The 20,660-nt window shown below is 41.1% G+C and overlaps 2 long non-coding RNA genes across 2 annotated transcripts in view; both read left to right on the forward strand.

Annotated features, from left to right (window-relative positions):
• Positions 1–110: 110 nt before the first annotated feature.
• Positions 111–20,660, forward strand: part of LOC144391067 (uncharacterized) — a 101,737-nt gene continuing 81,187 nt past the window's right edge. Inside the window, exon 1 of the long non-coding RNA XR_013454933.1 lies at positions 111–246. This is a non-coding gene — a long non-coding RNA (uncharacterized LOC144391067). The remainder of the gene's footprint in view (positions 247–20,660) is intronic.
• Positions 11,443–11,977, forward strand: LOC144391069 (uncharacterized). The gene is made up of 2 exons (XR_013454936.1): positions 11,443–11,558; positions 11,653–11,977. It is a non-coding gene; the product is annotated as an uncharacterized LOC144391069 (long non-coding RNA).

Below are 20,660 nucleotides of genomic sequence, written 5' to 3' on the forward strand. Positions count from 1 at the left end.
GGACGCGTAATGCTGCCAGGTGGGACAGTTCTGATTGTGGGTCAACCGGAAGCCACCACTGGTACAAAAACATTGGATCACTCATAACTGTCTTTGCCATCTGTTCAATGGCTCTGCATCTCACCACTTGCAACCCTGTAGGAGTGGAGATGAGGCTAATGCCGAAAGAACACATGAGGTCTCTGCCCATTAGATTAATGGGACAGCAAGAGGACAGCAAAAAGGAATGTTTTACTGTGATGTCTGGTTCAGGATTAGTTGAGTCAGTGTGTGTACTGGTCATAGGTGCCGTAAATCTCTCTACAATAGTCATCCCTGAAGCTCCTTGTGAGAAAACCTGTTTTCCACTAAGTTTCTGACCTGGAAAATACTTTTGTTGTATTACAGAATGTGTAGCCCCCGAATCAATCAAAAACGATAAAGGTTTCCCTTGAATTTGCACCATAGTGGTGGGCATATTTTCAAATGATTTTCTTGAAAACTTTGCATATGTGTGTTTAAGTGAAAGCTTTTGTTGTGTTCTCAATTGCTCTGTGATGTCCATGAGAGCTTGTTGTTGCTCCGGTGTGTGTGTGAGTGTGAGTGTGCGTGCAGGGAGTTAGTGCAGAAAGCGTTTCTTCATTGCAGGCTGCGGTGTGTGTGTTTTACTTCCCTTATCCTGTGAGGCCTCAGCATGGTTTCCGTCTCCCCCTCACATGCAGCCTCCTCCCCCTCCGCCTCACGTCAATCGGAATGTGCGTTGGCACCCCTTCCTCGTCCGGCCAGTCCACGCCCCCATCCTCTACGAGGTGCATTTTGGGGACATTCTCTGTGCCAATGTCCTTGTTCGCCACAGCGGAAACACGTATCATTGTCATTGGGTGGAGACAGCTGTGATCCCTCCTGGTTCCAGGAGGAGCGTCCCCTTGTCATGCCCCGACCACGCCCCCTGAAGCCGCCCCATTGGTTGGGATCCCGTGGGCGGTCGTTTCTGGCAAGTTGAGTGACAGCTTGGAGCATAGTCAGTTGGGCGAGTTCAATCTGACGTGACCGCCTTTTCCCCTCGTGGTCAGTTCTCTCTATGTCCATGGATTGCGCATGCGCAGCATGTTTCTTTACATCCGCGAGTCGCGAGTCTTCCATTCCAGCAACGGAACGCTGCACATTCATTTTTATGTCGGGCAATAGTCCATTCATGAAAGCATTCTTTAGGTGTGATTCTCACGTCCCCAGAGCGTCTCCTGTTGGTTCGCAGGTGAAGCAGGGTACGGTGGTGGGCATGTGTTGAGGAGAGGGCCCCCAGCCCCTGTGAGACTCGGATACAAGGGAGAAGAAGCACATCGGCCATTTTGTTCAATAACATTTGGATCTGGTTTTTCAACCAATGTGGTTTTTGCGCATGTCAATTCTTTAGCCATTTGTTTCCTTTCTCTACATTCACATTCATCCTCCCACCATTTTAACCATTTACTTTGTTTCTCAATGTCCTCCAAGTCTTTGCCTTTTATCACCCTTTGAGTTTTTATACCCTTCTCTTTTTCCTCTAAGCCTGTTCGTAACATGTTCAGTTTTATTCTACTGAAAGAACCATTCGCAGGGAACCCAAAATCTTTTGACCACTCGGGCAAAACTCTACAGATTGATCTCCATATTTCCTTCTCATCAGATCCACAATGGGTCCCTCCGGAGAACCCATTTCCTTTTTACTTTTACCGTGTACACCACCCATCTTTCAGGCGTGGTGAAGTATACTTTTTATTCCTTAAAATATAGTCGTCACTATAAGTCTTGATTTTCTTTTACGTAGGAAAAATACAAGTTAAAACCCAACCAGAACTATTGGTTAATAAATATAGGTCAAGGGCGCAAATATCTGTTTTCAGATTACTGTCCGAAAACCCCGATAATGTTCCTGTCTTCCTGTTAGATCAAGGGCTGAGATTTTGCGATTTCAGTGAACTCTCAAAATCCCTCCTATCTTCCCCTTCGGTCAAGGGTCACAATTGTCAATTGCCCCTGTCTTCCCCTTTGGTCAAGGGTCACAATTATGCGTTTTCAGAGTGTTAGTCTAAATACAATCGTAATACGCAAATTGCCCCTGTCTTCCCCTTTTAGGTCAAGGGTCACAATAATGCGACGCAAATTGCCCCTGTCTTCCCCCTTTGGTCAAGGGTCACAATTATGCGATTTTCAGATAGTTAGTCTGAATACAATCGTAAATGCGCACATTGCTCCCTGTCTTCCCCAGTAAAAAGTTGGATGCTGATGAACCGGAAATACTGTATAATTACTCTTATAATTTTATAAACATTTTTCAAATAACCGGATAAAAAGACAAGTTATCATCATTAGAAGCCCAATCAAATAACCGAAATTTGGATTTTCTAAGAAGGGAGAGAAAAAATAATTTTAAAAATCCCAAAGTACTAAATACCCGTCTTTGTAATCTGTTATCACCCGTTATAATTCAGAAAATCCCGTTTGAAAATCAGAATATCAACTTCTTACCCGATTTGTGTGAAAATCTTCCTCATCGGATCGTGTTGAAGCCAATCAGGTCTCTTTTGGTCGCCGGTCCCCTCTCTCTGAGTATGATGAGGTATAGGGCAGAATCACGTTTTGGTGGATCCTGAAGTGGCCACTTCCCGGACGTCCTCGGAGTCCCGACGGAGCTTCAAACGATTCCACTTCTGACACCAAATTGTGGTGGAAGATCTTGCACAGACAATCGTTAAGTAAGAAACAAAGGCTCTGAGTCAAGTATGTCTTTTCTCCGTTTATTTCCTGGCAAGGGAAAAAGGGTCACAACAGCTACGTGGTCAGTAGACTGTCAAGAACCTCCTTCTTTCCCCCAGCACATCGAGGCAGTTCTTATACCTAAGTTTAGATATCGGTGGCGTCAACAGAAACCTTTGACCATCTTGTTGAGTATCTACAGCCAGGGTACTGGGAACATCTTATCCATGTAAGACACGTCAGTTCTTTGACCGTGTCCTTGCTCTCCCAACATGCTAAAACAAAGGTGGTCATAGACATAACAAACACTTTGTTCAATCTCTACAGCTATGACTTCATCATAAGATCTAAGACAGTTCATGTGGTCCAATTCTCAAGACATTTGCCCCAGTCGGCTGCCTTACATTAAGTTGTTCATTTATTACCTGACAGGAGAAAAAACTCCCAAAAAACCCTCTTTGGGGATAAAATTGGGAGAAATCCATAAAGGACGGCAATTGGCATCCGTCAATGCCTGTTTGATTGAAATTGCATTCACTTCATCTAATATGTTAATGTAATACCTAATATCTAACATCACACAAACTATAATTCTAACACTAAACATTATTACACCTACTATAATTTCCTGACTAGGGCTGCACGTCTGGCTTAAATCCCTAACAAAAGAAATACAGATGCTTCCAGGTGGGCACCTGTCAATTAACTGAATGGCTTGATAAGTATGAACATTCAATGAATCATGTGCTTTGACCTTCCCAGTCTGATTCTAACTAAATTAACTAAGTAAATCTGACCAAATGTACCATGTGGCACAAGGATCTTACTGACCTTAACTATGCTGATGAACTCTTTTCAAAGGCCACTTAGATTCCAAGACTCTGCAGCCAACCTGAGCAGCGCCTTACTAGATGGGTTTGACCGATATCATTAGGAATTTGTTTGGGTTTTTATAGTGGTCATACCATCTTCATATACTATCTGAGCAAGCTCTTACTCACAGTAGCATAAATACAATGCTAGGATTTATTTCTGGACTATAATTCTAGAACGGCAAAGACCTTTGTGTTATTTTTAATATACAGTATGTCATTACTATTTCAGTAAATGTAATGGTTGGCAATGTATTATTTCAGGTTAAAAAAGTAATACCTCCCTTATTCATCTAAAATGAAAGTTATTGAAATGGAGTTGATTAAATTAGAGCCTTTTTTTGCTTGAACACAAATTATTACAATACTTAAAATTGTGCTGTGTTGGCTCTCACCACACAGTGTTACTTCCAACACCGATAACTGGCCTCTTTCTGTTCTGCACTGTAAGTAAGCCTGGCTAATAATGTAATGGATTGTAAATGTATTTTTCTCCCCGGCTGTTTATCATAAATCTCTCCACCCACCCGGCCAGCAAGCACCAAAAGCTATCCTCATAATCCTGTGGTCAGGCAAAATCACAGACCCACATTCAGTACCACAAACAACAGTACCACAAACTTAGACCAGCAGCACGCTTCTCCCACAAGCCAAAAGCAGACATGCAGCTCGGCTGAGTCACAGGTTTGGTTTCAGAGGGGTGAGGGGGGGGGGGGTAGGCTTGATTAAAACCCTTCCTGGCTCTTTAGGCTAGACAGATGTTATTGCAAGATCATGCAAGTATTACATTTCACTGCAGCGATTTCAATCACTGAATGACTGGTTTACATCTACTTAAGGTCGACATTGTTCCCACAGCACTTCAGACTTCTTGCACAGACTTGTGACAATCTGTTTACACGGACGTACGTGCGTTGCAGGAAAAAATATAAAAAACATCTAAAATACCAAACTTCTAAATAGGTTGTATTGTATTGACAAGTACACACTTAAGGGAAAATTAAATTTATCCTTGAAGCAATCACAATTGTTTTATTTTTCCGTTGACTCTAAGCCATTAAAGCCATAATTAATTTATTATTTAGGATGGAGACAGGTGAACTGGCAGCAGTTGAATGGAACTGGAATTCAAACTGAAGGATATGTTATGTCTTTGACATTTTATTTTAGTAGATATCGTCAAAAAAAGTCACGTGATGTAGGTGACCGATTGTTGTTGTTTTTTTAATACACCGTCTCACCGCTATAAGTAAGCCTGGTGCATCCTATGTGGTCGCCGAAGGACCCAGCCCACGCTGACCCCGAGGGCTGTGTCCCCTGAAGGATGCAGCCGCCGAAATGAGACACAGCCAGAGTCCAGGGAGGGAAAGACAACCTCTGAAATCTGATTGGCATCCCGAGGTCCCACCCTTTGTCTCTGGCATGACCTTAAATTAAAGCTGATTGCTAAGTTAAATTAACATTTTGCACAGGAATATAAGAACCAGTAAGATACTGCAATTTATCAATCAATTCACTACAAAAGTACACATTAATACACCATAATAGGTTAATGATATTCCGAAATGTCTTTCTTAAGTAATTTATCTTTCTAACAGTAAGTGCTTCCCTTTAGTTTCCCTCCTTGCTGCAGTGCAATGTCAAGTTAAAAACCAAGCAGACATTCATAGGTGTTTTACTGACACGTTTGTGTAGAAGAATGTATGCAGCTCAAAACGCTAATGGTGCTGCATTCTGCCATGACTCAGTCTAGATATTCAGGTAATGCAAATACAATACATGTTAAAGTGACTTATAGTACCCCCCCCAACTATGGTGTTTAATGGTGTGGCCCACTTGAGATCAAAGTGGGCAGTATAGCGAGTTTGACACCCCAGTACTAGACCATAAATACAGATGTCATGGATGCTCACAATCTTGCACTGATAGTTGATGTTACAGTCCACGGCATTGTCCAACAAAAACTAATTAAGTGATGTATTCAATTTCATCAGAGTCTGGAGATCCATCCATCGCACTCTGGGAGACAAACAAAATGCAGTACTCCTGGTAATTGAAGTTCAGGACAGCCTTTGGCTCAGAATAGAACATTTTTCATTCATTTATTTTTTTATCCCTGTGTTCTCCCTGAAACCAAGGGAGAGTGTGACAAACACCATGATGACTGAGTCTTTGGAGACAGTTGTACAAGGATGGTCGTTATCGTTATTTAGCTTTAGGAAGGACGCGTTGACTTGATCTGTGCTGAAGCCAGTCGAGGACATCTGGAAATGCAGCACAATAAGTTCCCTTATTCTGCTGGAAAAAGTAGAAAGCGGCAGAAATTCCCTTTATCCGATGCCTTTTTGAAAAGAACAAAAATGTATATCCATGAGGATTTGCTTGTTTTAGAAAGCAGAGATGAAATATCTGGATTACAATGAGTTAAGCCTTTTAATGTCAGATCAGTCAGTTAGATGTGTAATCAGATGGATGGGCTAAGCTTTACTTTCAGCCTGTTTCTGTGTGATTGTAATGGTAATATAAAACAAGATACTTCAGGTGATGACAAAAACATGTATTGATATGAAACGCCTAGCAATAATACAAAAGTACATCTCCAGTTTTTGAAATTCCAGTTGATGAGTGGAGCTGTGTGGTTTCGATACATATCGGATAATTTTAAATATTTGATAGTGTTCAGCTGTTTTTATTATAGCGGTCCTGCAAACAAGTCCAAGGTAAGTACCTTGATGAAATGTTGATGTTCAATTTGTAGTCAGGTGGTTAACCTGTGGCTGTCCACATTCCTGCATGACAGGTGAATTATTGTGCCTTAACAACTTGAGTTCACACACATGGCTATATCGAAATGAATTGTCATTAGTAATCATCTAAAATCTACAATCAATAGTTTTTGAATTGTCTCACTAACACGTATATTTTCTGAATGTGTTCTATTTTTGAATTGTGACCAGTGGGATAATGCACAGACATTTTTGGTAGGAAAATCTTCAAAGACTCAAACTAAAGATCAAAATGTGAAAGAAATGGATGTGAGTGACTTTCAACTTTAACACAATTGTTATTATAACAACTCAGTATCAATTCAGCACCTTTCAGAATCCCAAAAGCACACTTTATTAATATCAGGTGATAGTGCAGGCTTTCTGAGTAGAGTCAACTCCTTGTTATATTCAGGAAACATTAATGTTCACTAACAATACACAGGGAGGCTCTGACATTTCGTATTTGGTAAAAAAGTGTGCTTACCTTTTTAAATAAATAATCAAATTGCATTTTGAGGTTTAACATTGTGGCCATTATGAAACGCACACTGCACGAACAAAGAAAGGCTGCAAGCAGCAGCAGTAAAGCTGTCGGTGTGGACACCACCACCAAACGGAAGCACATACTTGGTGGTTTGAGGCTACCTCAATGGATCTTTTTGGGACTCAGTACTTCCTGAAGCAGCCACACAACATTGCAGCCAAAAAGAGAACCTTAATACAGGAATAGCATTATACCGACAGACTCACAGGAGAGGGGTGACACAGGGAGTGTCAGCAATCTTGCAGCAGATGCCATAAAAGAAGTGAGAATCTTTGACAGAACGTCTCTTCTGTCAACATGCGAGTTAAAACAGATGGCTTGTATGAGGCTTTAAACGAAACCAGATTGTGTATTATAGCCATGCATCTGTAAAGAAAAAAAAAAAAATAAATTATATATATATATACATATATATACATATATATATATATACACACACATATCTAAAGAAAAGCAATATGTATATTCCTCGTTTTTATACACACACAAACACGTGTATGTGTATATAATATATACAGTATGTTGTTTTACGTCATAGTTCAGGAGCTTTTTCAATTTAATTTACCTTAACACAATATAAAGGGGATGATGGGACAAAACTTCATTTTTGTCAGCTGGGTTTCATGTTATAGTTTTTCTGGAATTTTATTCAAATTTGACAAGCTATTACACTTATTACACCGAGTACAAGAAAACTTAGTAACGGGCGTTTCACTTGTTGCCTTAGTAAGGAAAACACCTCCAAGTAAAGGCAATAACCTTTTAACCTTTTATCCTGCAGAGAGATTTTGTCACAGTGACATCATCCACAAATAATAACATAATAACATCCACAAAGATGGGCCTGAACAATATGTTGACATATCTTTTACCAAAATGTTATAAAACTGCTTTTCCTGGTTTCTGGGATGGACTGCACCAATACCAGCCAACTCCACACTTTGATGCATTATGCTTGAAAGGGACTTGGGAATTATAAAGAGAGATGAAGTGGTACAGAATCTTCGACAGTATTGGACAACAGTAGTAAGCTTAAGGAGTTTATTTGACTGAAGAAAAAGGGCAAAGAGGGAACAAAAAAGTTTTGGTTTTGCAATTGGTTTTTGGGCCTTGTTGAAGAAGTAAGGTGCATTATAAAGATAATGTTAGAGTGATCATGACAGCTATGATGCATAGTGGTTATTTTTTTAAATTAATGAATGAATATTAATGAGACAAGATATTTTTGCAAACTGTGGAGGACTGAGGAAATTCACTTTCCTAGTCTTTATACAAATCAGGGCATTCTGTGAGAAGCACACAAGTTAAAGAGTGAAAGACATTCATTATTTACCTGTGTGACCTTTTGATGTGACCTGATGTATTAAAATAAATAAGATAATCATATGATATTAATATTGGTTTTCTCGGGAAGGAGATCAGACTTAAATCTAGGTAGTCTTAAGAGTATTATGAATGAGTAATACTAATATTACATGCCTTCTGATTGCTTCCAGTTGTATGTGCAACGGCGTTCAACTATGACTCGTGGATGAGTTTTGGATGAAATAGGCAAACAAAGCCTATTTCAGCGGCACGTTATAAAGTAATAGTGACTGAACAGCAAAATCCGAACAAATGGAATCATAACTATGTATTTACGGGACATGGTCATACGTACAATATGTAAATAAAAAGAGCATGCCATTAATACTAAGTAGTCTGTGAGGGCACATTCAAAACACTATGCCACTATAGCTCACTACGGAGGGTAGAAATAAAATTTTGGAATGTGCTCAGCTAAAAGTTTCAACGAACAGACAGTGACTAAAAACAATCTCCACCTCGTATTCATTTTTACTTTGTTTATAAGATTATATTGCAACATATTTTTGTGTGAATGAGCAACTGATCCAGGAGATCCTACAAAACTAGGCGTACAACTGAATTGTTATTTTAAACAATGTACAACCACCAATGCTGACTCATTCCAACATGCAGTCATCAGTATACAGCAGTTGACTGATTATACACACCAGATGAAATGTTCAAGCTAGAGTGCACGTTCCCATTACCAACCTACAGATTTATCTCAGTGACAATAGGTAAACCCACAAGTAATACAATGCTTGCCTTAACCACTCTCTTGAATTCATTTTCCTTAAATAGTCAGGGCCTCGCCAACATTATGGAGTAATGGGTGATGTGACTATTCACGCTCCTGTCGCGACGAACTATAGTAGTTTGAGTGAGGAAGACAACTTCCTTAAGAGTAGGGCTTACAGCTACAAGGGCGAGTCGTATTATGCCTATTTCTTAAGTTGTGCGTTTTATGTTTTCGCCAGCATCGGAACTACTTTTTTTTAGTCACTGTGTATCTCATCGTTATTAACGAGTAAGTTCTAATATCGATCATATTTCTTAAGGCTTTTTAGCTGACTCGTATTTGTTCGGTACACACAGTATTGCTTATCTCACTGCATGAAAAGTGGGATTTTCGGCAGTATGCGGCACTGTAAATTGTCGTGGAATTTCAGGTTTGCGGCAATTTGCGGGCAACGCCGAAAACTGCCGTAAATTGTCAGAAATTGACGTGGGCCTCCCTTGGCAGTTGTCCCCCCATGACCCCCCTCCTCCTAATTCTAGGGGAGGCTTTGACATGTAAATGAAAATGCTGTGAGCTATACAAATGCAAATCAGGGTCGCAGAGGGAGTTTTAGCCCGGGTGACTTTTTTTTAAAAGGTAAGAAAATCTCTGGTACAAATAAATCAGACTCAGTAGCCTAATTATAGACTCTTACATTTTAGCTTGAATTTGTTTATTTAATTCAAATATGCTAGATTACTGTGTACGCCATTAGCAATGGCAAATGTTATGTAAAAAAGATACACAAAATAACTTCTTTAAAAAATTAGTTTTAATCAAGGTAAAATGAGCATTCCATGCAAACAACATTTGAATCAGCATGAGGGGTCTGCAGAGATCACAGTCTCCTAGAGCTCAACTACAGTGCATAGTGGCAGGACTACAGTGACCTTTTCTTTGGTCTTACTTAAATGCACAGAGGATGTATTAACCACATATCTTCTAGCAATGCGCTCAACTGGCAGAAATGATGCTGGGTATGACGTGTCTGTTCCCTGCAAGCCCCAAACTTTGCTTTCCATAAAAATGTCTGTCCGGGTGGAGATGAAGCCAGGAAACTTGTGCAAGAACATGTTTAAATGCCGTACCCTTTGACACAACATTAACAACTATAAACTGCTTTATAATGGCTGGTCGTAGTTCTGCTAGAGGGTCAAGGACGGGTTCCTCAAAACTGTTAGTGTTTCCACACCACTTAGCATGAACATATGCTGACCTTTCTGCTCTGCATCTATCGATTGAGTAAGTTACATTCATATATGTTACCCGTTTACATGTCATGGCAAAACAGTCAACATCCGTGACACAAGGGTACATCTGATGATACATTGTCAACATTGCATGTCTGTCAGACTCTAGATTGTCTGGTGGAATGGAGAAAGAGGCACCACTGTACAGATTTCTAGGGAAAGTCGTTCCGCTGACACCAAAACACTGCTTTACATAAAGCATATCAGCTGTTTCAAAGTCCCAACCATTTGTCTTCCTAAAATACTGGTCCTTCCGTATAACAATAACCTCGTATGTGATTGGAGGACCCTTAGACTCCTCGTCCAATCACGTGTGAGGTCATAGGCATGACTCAGACAGCAGTACTTGCAAGACGAGCATACAAACAGACACGTGTGTGTTACTATATTCAGAAGAACTGTATCTCCAGTTCCTTTGTTTGGTTTTTGCTGCTTCGTGAATAATGGCGGGACGACGTCTCGCGTTCAACTGGCCCTTAACTCCTCTCCGCGGTCACCAACTTTCGGCCAGTCCGCCGACAGACGAGAAGAAGCTGCTGAAAGCTCTCAGTGGATCGTCTCGTCAACTCCAACAACAAACTGCCGATATCAACGAGCGGTTCGCTCCACTGGAGCTTTCGGGACTCTGCGGGTTTCTGTCCATGGAGGAGAGGAACCGACTCAAAGAAGAGGAGACAGGCGCACAATCTCACGATAGCGGTAAGAATACGTTCGATGACTGCAGGCTAAGCTAAAAGTAGCGTAGCCTCAAGCTAAGCTAAGAGTAGCCTAGTAGCCTTACAAGTGAGCAGAAACAGCTTTATTAAAGTGTGTTTTCTTTGCCGTGTCGTTTACAGGAAGCGGTGCGCCGTCTTCACAACTCCGAGACAAACTACAGGCGCTACGAACCGGAGCAAGGGTCAGATTTAGAGAATATGCTTTCATTCTGCGCTATAAGGAAATATATACGTATAGATACCGATCATAACTACATGTTGTTTTCACAGACTAATCTCGCCTCATAATGAGGCGGTGACCTCGTATTTGCTCCGGGAAAAGTCCAGATTTAGACGACGTCATTGTGTGTAAGTGACACTGTTTACTGTTTCTCCTTCCTTGTTAAATGTTACTGTGACTTGATTTTGATTTTCTTTTTGTATTCATACCACACTCACTTAATTGTTTTCCAGCTCCCTGTGAGACGTATTTTGAGACGGGACGCAGGAGCTTCAGGTTCAGCCGGAACACTCATTGCGAGCGGAAGCTGCGAAGGATTCAGCGCGGAGTCGAGCGAGAAGAAAGACGGTCAGAGTTTATTTGCTGACTTGTTTCAGGTGCACTGATAGATGTGTTGAGTCCGTACGCATCGCACAGTACTGATTCATTGTTGTTCTTACAGCTGCTGGAATCGAGACAAAGTGTGCTGGCTGATGACGAGGTGGAACCCTGGTAATCCGCCACCGTGGAGCTCACGTCGGACGGAGGGGACGGCGTTGTTGGCGGGGTCTCGGGTGGATTGTACGGTCGCCACACGCACACGAGCCGCCTGCACAACAGACCTGCCTCGGAAAACACGGCGCCAGTGACGGTCTACAACCCCGAGGAGGCAAACGGACAGTTTACTGAGCTGTAGTTTTTAAACCGCCGTTACCCAAGTGTGGGCAGATCCTCACTTTGTATGTAGTTCTTTGTGTGTTGTTAATAAAGCTCTTTCTTTGCATAAACATGTGGCAAATGTTCATTTTCTCTCTAAATTCATTGATGTCCTGGTTGGTATCCTAATAATAGTGTAGTAGCCTACATAGGATAACCATGAAATGAATATACAGCATAATATGAATATATAAATAAAATGAGGCGGGTGACCAATAGCGACAGATCTGCCAACCAATCAGGAGTGATTGAAAGTTGTGGTTTCATCCAATCATGAACAAGGAAACTCAAGCCTGGTCTGCCCACGTGTGGTTTTGCTGCCAATCAGGAGTGATTTCATTTGTTTGTAAGTTGTGGTTTCATCCAATAAGGAGTAAGGATATTCAAGCCCGCTCGGCTCGGCCACCCGCGGCTTCGCTGCATTCATATGCTAATTCGGGCCATTCGCACCTCCGCCAGCTCTCCACCTACGTCATGGTTCGTTTCCGACAATTTGTGGCACAGACAAACGCGACGTGCGCGGGTTGCAAATTGTCGGAAATTAGGGAGATTTCCGGGCGTTTACGGGGACGAAAATCTCACTTTTCATGCAGTGTCTTCCCCCCAATATCTAACGCGGATGATGGTGAAGTAGGTTGTTAAGACGATACATTCGTGACACTCATTCTAACACTTTATTGAGTTTAAGGAACCTTTTGATTAAGTTCTTACCCGGGACCTACGTATATGTTTGACCTGTAACCCCTCCGTCGAGTGAGCTCGTCCTTACATACCGATTAGGTCCCTAATGCCCTTGGGGGATGACTGGTACCTCTATGTATCAAGAAAAGGGCACTCACCGGTGTCTGCAGGTTTCGAAGCGGTGTTCTTGTCATTCAGCCCCTGGGAGGAGGCAAATGGTCTTTTGTTCCCCAAAAAGGAGAATTTTTATTTATATAAAAAAGCGAAAAGGTTTACAAAAATTGAATAGAAAAACAAGAAAAGCAGTTATATCGTTCAAACCCTAAAGGTTAAAAGAGCTAGACTCTCCGTCTTCGTGTGTGAGCAAGAAACAAGAAGTAGGCGCGTTTTTCTCTCTTTTTTTTCTGTTAAAGCATCTTGGCTTATATACTTTTTTTTGCAGAAGCAATGTGCGTCACTGGGGTTTATCTTGCTTCGATCACAGTCTCGGTATGGAAACTTAATCAAAGCATGTTTGTGCGTCCTTTGCGCTACTAAGCGCTTTTCAGGAAGACATTTCCACACCTTAAATCAGAACCGTGCAATATTTGCGCTACTTTGCATCTTTCAGGAAGACGTTTTCACACCTTAAAGCAGAACCGTGCAATATTTGCGCTACTTTGCATCTTTCAGGAAGACGTTTTCACACCTTAAAGTGGCAGCTTCAGTGGGGAGGGAGAACGCGCCGGGGAATATTGGGCCTTTAATTAGTCGTGGCACCAGGATAGCCCCACAATAGCATGTCCAAGGCTGCAGCCCGGTCCAGCTGTGTTGTGAAACACAGTTAGAACACAACTGCAATGAATGTACAGCAAACAGGCAAACACAGCGACTTACCGAATTACAGGACAGGCCGCCGACGGACCCCGGCGGTGGCACCCACCTCGCACACACACTCACAGACAGCGGCCCACACTATAACAATTAAGACTGTCAGATTTTAATAACGCCCAAATGTGTCGAAAGAGGGAGGCATGCATCGTACCGAGACACCGAACGCCAGCAGTCCAGGCAAACATCCACCCAAACGGGGACATCCATGACCAAGACAGGGTCGCTATATGAAAGAATGCACATTAGTGCCGCATACATGGCGACACAGGACAATAAAAGGCACAAAAGATGGAGAAAGTGCCCTTACCACATCGCAGCAGAATGATGACCTAGGGCAGCAGCCAAAACATAAAGCACGCCTCCCGCACACGTCTCCACAGACACCCAGCAGGAGAAGACAACAGAGCGAGTTCACACACCATAGGCTTAAGTAATGTCCCGCCTCTCCCAATCAATCGGAATTAGTCCCAAGTATGCTGGTCCACACCCCTGTGTGCAGGTAAGGGGGAGGGGAAAAACCCTCATCCGGTCACACATACATGGAATTTGACTCCGGGTTTTTCTGTACTCGCCACATACTGTACATACAGTTCCTTCAAACATGTTTAAACAACAATAGGTGTACAGCTCCAGGATGAAGGGCAAGATGGAGCCAATTACTGTGGTAGTCTGTTCCTCTCCTGGATAGTGGCCGATATAAAAAGCACACGGTGATGGAAGAACAGACTGAATGATGGCAGACTACAATGGGATCGGCTGCTCCTGAGGAAGGTTTGACTTTCTGAGGTGGCACAGGAAGTTCAACTGCTGATGGTGTCTATGTAGGTCTACTTGCATCTCCTGGGAGATTGCTGAGTCCCCAATACTGCCTTCCACAGTTTTTGTAAATTAATTCATGGTGACACGTGGACTACATTAATGCTCTTTAAGATTAACAGAACATACAAGGATTTGCCAAAAATAAATAAAGCATGCCTGCCATCCATTATTAACAACCTGCTTTCCCATTAGTTTCTTCTAGACAATATATTTACTGATGACATATAACCAATTGATTTTGGAACAGGCCATGTCAGCCCTTTGTAACATATTCAGTCTAGACATGTGGACTTTAGAAGATCCAGCCCCACAGTTATCAATAAGAAGGCATGAGTGAATTGCTGTACTAGTGGATGGTGGTCCTTCGTTCTATCAGTCCTGTTTTGTCAAAGGTTAAAATAGTTCCAGGCAGCAATTAACAGGTTACTTGTGGGATATGAAATAATTGACAATTTAATTGCATGTATTTCTAGAGAAATATATCTGTTATGAATTTGTTTGCAAAACAAATCATAGGTATCTGTCAGCTAGAAAACCTGAGCATCATCAAGTCGAACAAAGTTCCTTGCAGAAGCTGCCCTGTCTCAATCCCCAACAGGTGTCCAGGAATTCAATGGCTTTCTCTGAAAGCTGTGCAGCATATTGGCAGACTTTATACAGTGTACTCACAATCGCAGTGGACCACCAGCAATGACCTTAATTCGTTTCTTCTGAAACATCTTACTGCAGTTCCTCACAGATAAATAAAAGTGGCTGGAAACAGATAATTATGAACAGAAAAATGTGTTTGCCTCTCAAAATGAGTAATTGCTCCTTTTCTCAGTTGACAAGGTATAATTATGACCTTAGTAAGAGAGGATACTTTAATTTAACGCGATGCAAAAAAACGTCTGGATGGAACTGCGGAATGTTTGATGACATTTAAAAAAACGTTTGATTCTCTTGTCTACTCCCTGCCGGTGTTTCACAGAGGACAGCGCTCAGCTCCACAGACACACAAACACAGAGGTGAGCTGCAGCCAATGAGTGCATGTCAAGTTTTAGTCATCCAGAAAAAGATTTCCAACTTACCTACCTTACCTTCCAACCCTTTTTTAAACTTTGCTTTTACTTTGAAGACAATTACAACATTTTTTTCAGAATTTTAGAACTTAACTTCATCCACAAGAGGAGATGTTTTTCCCCGTAAGTTATAGGAGAGCTGTTGAAAGGTGACATGGATGCTTTTGAATGAAAAATAATTGTATTAAAAAGGAAAAGTGCAGCTAATCCACTGAAAATGATTTTGGAGTAAGCCTGCACTTTAGAGGGTCAAACCTTAAACACAGTCTTTACATAAACCTTTGATGGAAGTTCAATGACTGCCTTCACTTACGTTCCTTTAAAAGAACCGCGTTACAATTCATAAGATGCTTGAATCAGTTTAGTATTTTTCTAGAAAAATTCCAAACACACAGAACTTATATAATAATAGTATTCAAACTGCAACTTATTTGGCCTGTTTTCTTTGTTTTCATTAGTGCAGTGTCAGCAAGACGTTAATGTCATTGCTGCTGGTTCACAGTATCTGTGATTGATTTTATCAGTTCCTCAGTTAGGTCTGAAATTAGACCAGGCGTATAAAGACCTGTACTACTTAAGATGCTTTTTTTCAGGCTGACACCATTTTTACAATGTTATCCGTACAACATTGTTTTAAACTTTAGCCTAGATTGGTAAGCGGCTTGTAATGAAGGGCAGAGGCTAAAACAAGCGTCAAATAATTGCAGAGGAAGTACGTCTTGCAAATGAAGTTCAGTTGAAAGGGAATCACTACCGTGTTCATCTAGAATTCAGTATGACCACTCTGGTGTCATATTAATGTTGTAAGTGTATTAGATTGATTTAAAAGCACCGTATCCTTTTTATACTCGCTGGGTTTGAATCCTATCCTTTAAACCTCTCCATTGGACATCCGCTCCTCACCGCTTCGATTCAATCGATTGACGGATGGGTTTCCACAGCTGACGGTCAACTGTAGGGATCTAGATTTCAGGGCATAATTGTTATTGTTGCAGCAGTTTGACTGCTCTCCATCTCATCCATGGAAATACACTTAAAGGGCGATGGCAGATGGAATATATCCAGCGCTTCCCGTAGGTTTAATTTTTTTTCTGTTGCACATGAACAGACACCGACCAATTTTTACGACGCGCTGTAGGCTATAGAAGAGAACCATCGAGACTTTTATGGAGGAGGGACGCTTTAGGCAGACCCAAGTCACACTTTAAACTGGAATGAGGAGTGTTCGGGTTCAGTTGACTAAGTTACCGCAAAGGTTAACCTGATTTGTGTGAAGTTATCTTAGAAAATAAACCATTTTTATTAATTAATACATGTCCATTTAAAGTTACTTTAATGAGAGAAAGCCATATAGAGCAGTAGGAACAATCAGGTGACAGTATACACATATAGTTTATTTTGAAGGAGCTTTTGTTTTATAAGGTGGACCATGTTTTATATTGTGAAGGGCAAAACTAGGCTCCCAAATGGGTTGTCAGCCATGACAGGCTTTTGCAATACCTGAGGGAACAGGCTGTAACATAAGCGAGCACTAGATTATGTGTGTTCAAAAGGTGAAACAAGAGGACAATATCTAACATAGGTCAGCAACCGTGACATTTGAACATCGAGTTGCCAGAGAGTAAACAAACAAAAATGAAGGTAAGACGTCAGGGACTCAAAGGCAAAACAATAAAAAGAACTACCCCATTAAATAGAAAATAAAGAGTTGTATTTACTAACACAATAAAGAGAAACAATACTGAACTCTCTCCCTAGCCACCAAACAGGAAATAACAAAGATCTTATAACTAATGGCAGAGAACCTGTGCAAAACCTCCCCAGTATTTACCTCTGGTACATGAGGGCACACCTCATCCTTTTTAGATCTTCGCCATGCTTCGCAGGGGGACCAATAATCCTGTTATTTTAAATTCAAATTCAATCAAATTAAGCTGTGTACTTTAAGATAAATGTAATATTGCAATATTAAGGCAGAGGAAATCAATACACTCATTAAAACACAACAGCAAACACATGTATTCACTTGTATGCAAGGACTTTTAAGTTTATTCTTGCATTGGATACAAGCTAATTTAACTGTAACCGTAAGATATTAAATAATGCAGGCAGCATGATGGAGTTAACGTTATAACTAACGACCAAGTTTGGAGGCGCCGAACGTGACGTATGCGGTCGGCGGCTCCGTCCTCAAGGCTGCAGCCCACGCAATTGAGACACACCCGTGGTCACGTGCATGCTGAAGGACGTCAAGGTAAGTAATAACAGCGTTGATGGTCATTTTAGCAAACCTGTAAAAATGGAAATGTCCCCAAAAAAACTATTTATGACGATTGAGGTTGGCCTGAGGTGGACCAATGAATGCGCACAGCTAATTCATCGCAGTTAGCGTCTTATTAGACAGACATTAGATCATCATTTTTATTGGAAAAACTGGAAAACTTCAAGTTAATTACCATTTAGGCCTACGTGCTAAAACACACACAAAACAATATCTGCTGAAGGCCTGTTTGTTGCTGCTTCCCGAATCGTTTCACAACTTTCACAACACTAAATCAACTATGGCAATACATGTTCGGTTCTGTCCACAACTTCTTTTCATCTTCAAATCAGCTCTATAAAAAATAAAATACTGAAAGATAACCTCTACAACGCCCAAGTGATACTTGCAGTAAGATTGTTGAGATGAAGAGGAGGCAGCCCCTTGTGTCTTGTCGTGACACCATCAATGACCCATGACTGTCAATGACATTTAGGTCTCTGGTTCCCTCGACAGATCATTTCCAGGCATCCTTGGGTCACATTTGTCTAGCTCTACTCAAAGTTACCATGTTTAATCTGTCAAAATGTGTTTTGAAAAAGCATTAGTTATTATCTTAAGAGTTAGCTTCAGCAGTGAACTCGAATGAAATTTCAGTGTGTGTGTGTGTGTGTGTGTGTTTGTGTACAGGAGCCATTTGTGATTTTTGTTGTTAACAAAATCGTATTGGGAGCCAATCATAGGTTGACCACGGGTGGCAGTGTGAATTAGTGTGACGGGGAGTTTACACATGGGATCGCATGGTTTTACCGCTAGTCGAGACACACAGAGGGGGATCAGGAAGCAGCCATATATAGTTATTATAAAGTGTGAAAAGTAATAAACAGGAACTTCACCTAGAGACGAACGACCTGGAATCTCTCTGTTAGCGAGTAAGGAACGGGATCTTCTAAAATCAGTCCCTACAGAGTGCTTTAATTGTTTTTATTTGTTTTCAAACTCGGACTCATGGCCTTTGCTCATTTCTGCAAAGAACACAAATCAGAGCACATTTTCAGACCCAGGTCAAATAAAAGTGAATGTGTAGGTCCTGTGTACCTTCAGTCTATACTGAGAAACGCCCTGAGAAAAATCAAGGAATGAGAATTGCCCTGGACATGTTCAACATAACATTCTTTGATTTTCCCAAAATACAGCGGGTCCAACAGACCCACAACACCAGCTGAGTAACAAAACAATGAAGACCATACAAAGGTTAAACTACTCAACAGGAGGTGTGGTTCCTTTATAAATAATACAGTATTTTTTGAATTTCCACCACCTAACATTTGTCCCACTACTTCTTTTTGTTGTTTTGTCATTCCGTAGCAGAGGTTTTTGATAGTGTTGCAGCTCTCTGTGAATTACTAAACCATTGAGCAGATGGCTGTTGGATGAGGTTATTATCTCAGAACAAAAGGCTAATTGAGTCTATAGAAATAAATGATTCAGGGTTAAAAGGCTGGCCCAATGATTTTGAAATCGAAAGGGGAAAGTGTTTGGGGCATGTAGAATATTAAATGGATTAAGGCATATAAATCATTGTTGCCCTCCAGAGTTGTTTTATTTTGGCAGTAGCTTGAAGAGTCATTGTAGAAAAAACTTTGGGATCTTAAGTCTGCTGGACTCGGTTTAGGGAAGTCACTCTTTCCAGAATCTTTTTTGTGATGTTTCTCAGTCAGCATTTATGTATTTGTCCATCACACCCACAGGTGTTCAACCAAGTAACAGGAATTAAACCCATACCTCTAAACGGGGTAATCAGTATTCTAAATACATTCTAATGTAAGTATTCTCTCCTGTGTATTTGTATAATCGGATGTAAAGCACATTTTCATTTACTTTCTTTAGTCTTCTTCCCTTCCTCTCTCCATTATTTGGTACACTTTTCTTTTTTTAATAAGCCTCAGCTTAGATATTTATGCCTACTATCGTTGATTGTATTTTATGCTTTTCTTTCTTCATTTATAGTTGATTAAAATTGAAATCCTGTCTTTTTAAGTATATAAGCTTCTGCCTATTGTCAGTTTCTTGCCGTTCTGCAAATCCCTGGTTGAAAGCTTCTGCTTTGCATCTCTCTCTCTCTCTCTCTCTCTCTCTCTCTCTCTCTCTCTCTCTCTCTCTCTCTCTCTATATCTTGAAATGTATGCAAAGTTTCATGTGTTTTATATTTTATAACATGGACGCTTCTTTAATGTTGTGAATGCACCACCCCACGTAAGTCTTTAAAATTCACTCAGGGCAGTGTAAGAACAGGGGTAAATTACATTTGATTTTGCTGACTAATCATTGCGTGAATGGCGTGCCCTCGTCCCTCTGCCATTCTGTCTCTACTTCTTGGAGGCAGAGACAGGCTGAGGGTTTCACTGCAATTTAAACCAGGCCTGATAGAAGACGGTGACCTTGACCCAAGCTTCACATCATCTAATCACGCCTGACTGCTTTGACACACCCAGCAGTTCCTTACAGTCATGTGCGACCAGATAAGCGCACACACACACACACACACACACTGAACTGAGTGTCTCATATACAGCCTGCACCAAGGTTATTATCGTTAACGAAAACTAACGAAAAAACAAAAACGAGGTGGTTTTTTTTTCGTTAACTGAAATAAAAATAAAAACGAGCCTTTATAAAAAAACGATAACTAACTGAAACTGTATTGTGTCTTTACAAAACTAACTAAAATGAAATAGAATTATAGAGAAAATGTCTTTAGTTTTAGTTTTTGACAATGCTATAGAACAGCGGTTCCCAAACTCGAGCAAAAGTCCGTCTCCGCGAGGTATTTGCTCGCTTGCGAAACGTGAACTTCGTTGCTCGCGAGGAGAATCTCTGCTCGCGCTCAAAGGGGTTTTCTACGCGCTCGCTGTTGTTCTGTTTGACAGTAAGGTGGAGACGGTGCTTTCAGGGTCCGATGAATGCCGCGAGGTGCGTCCGCTCCCGTCGCCCCCCTCCCCATCCACGCCTTAAATCTTCGGCTGCTTTTAGATTAATTTATTTCCCTGTTAAGATGA

The sequence above is a fragment of the Gasterosteus aculeatus genome, chromosome Y (genome assembly GCF_964276395.1).
Source record: "Gasterosteus aculeatus chromosome Y, fGasAcu3.hap1.1, whole genome shotgun sequence".
NCBI lineage: Eukaryota > Metazoa > Chordata > Actinopteri > Perciformes > Gasterosteidae > Gasterosteus > Gasterosteus aculeatus.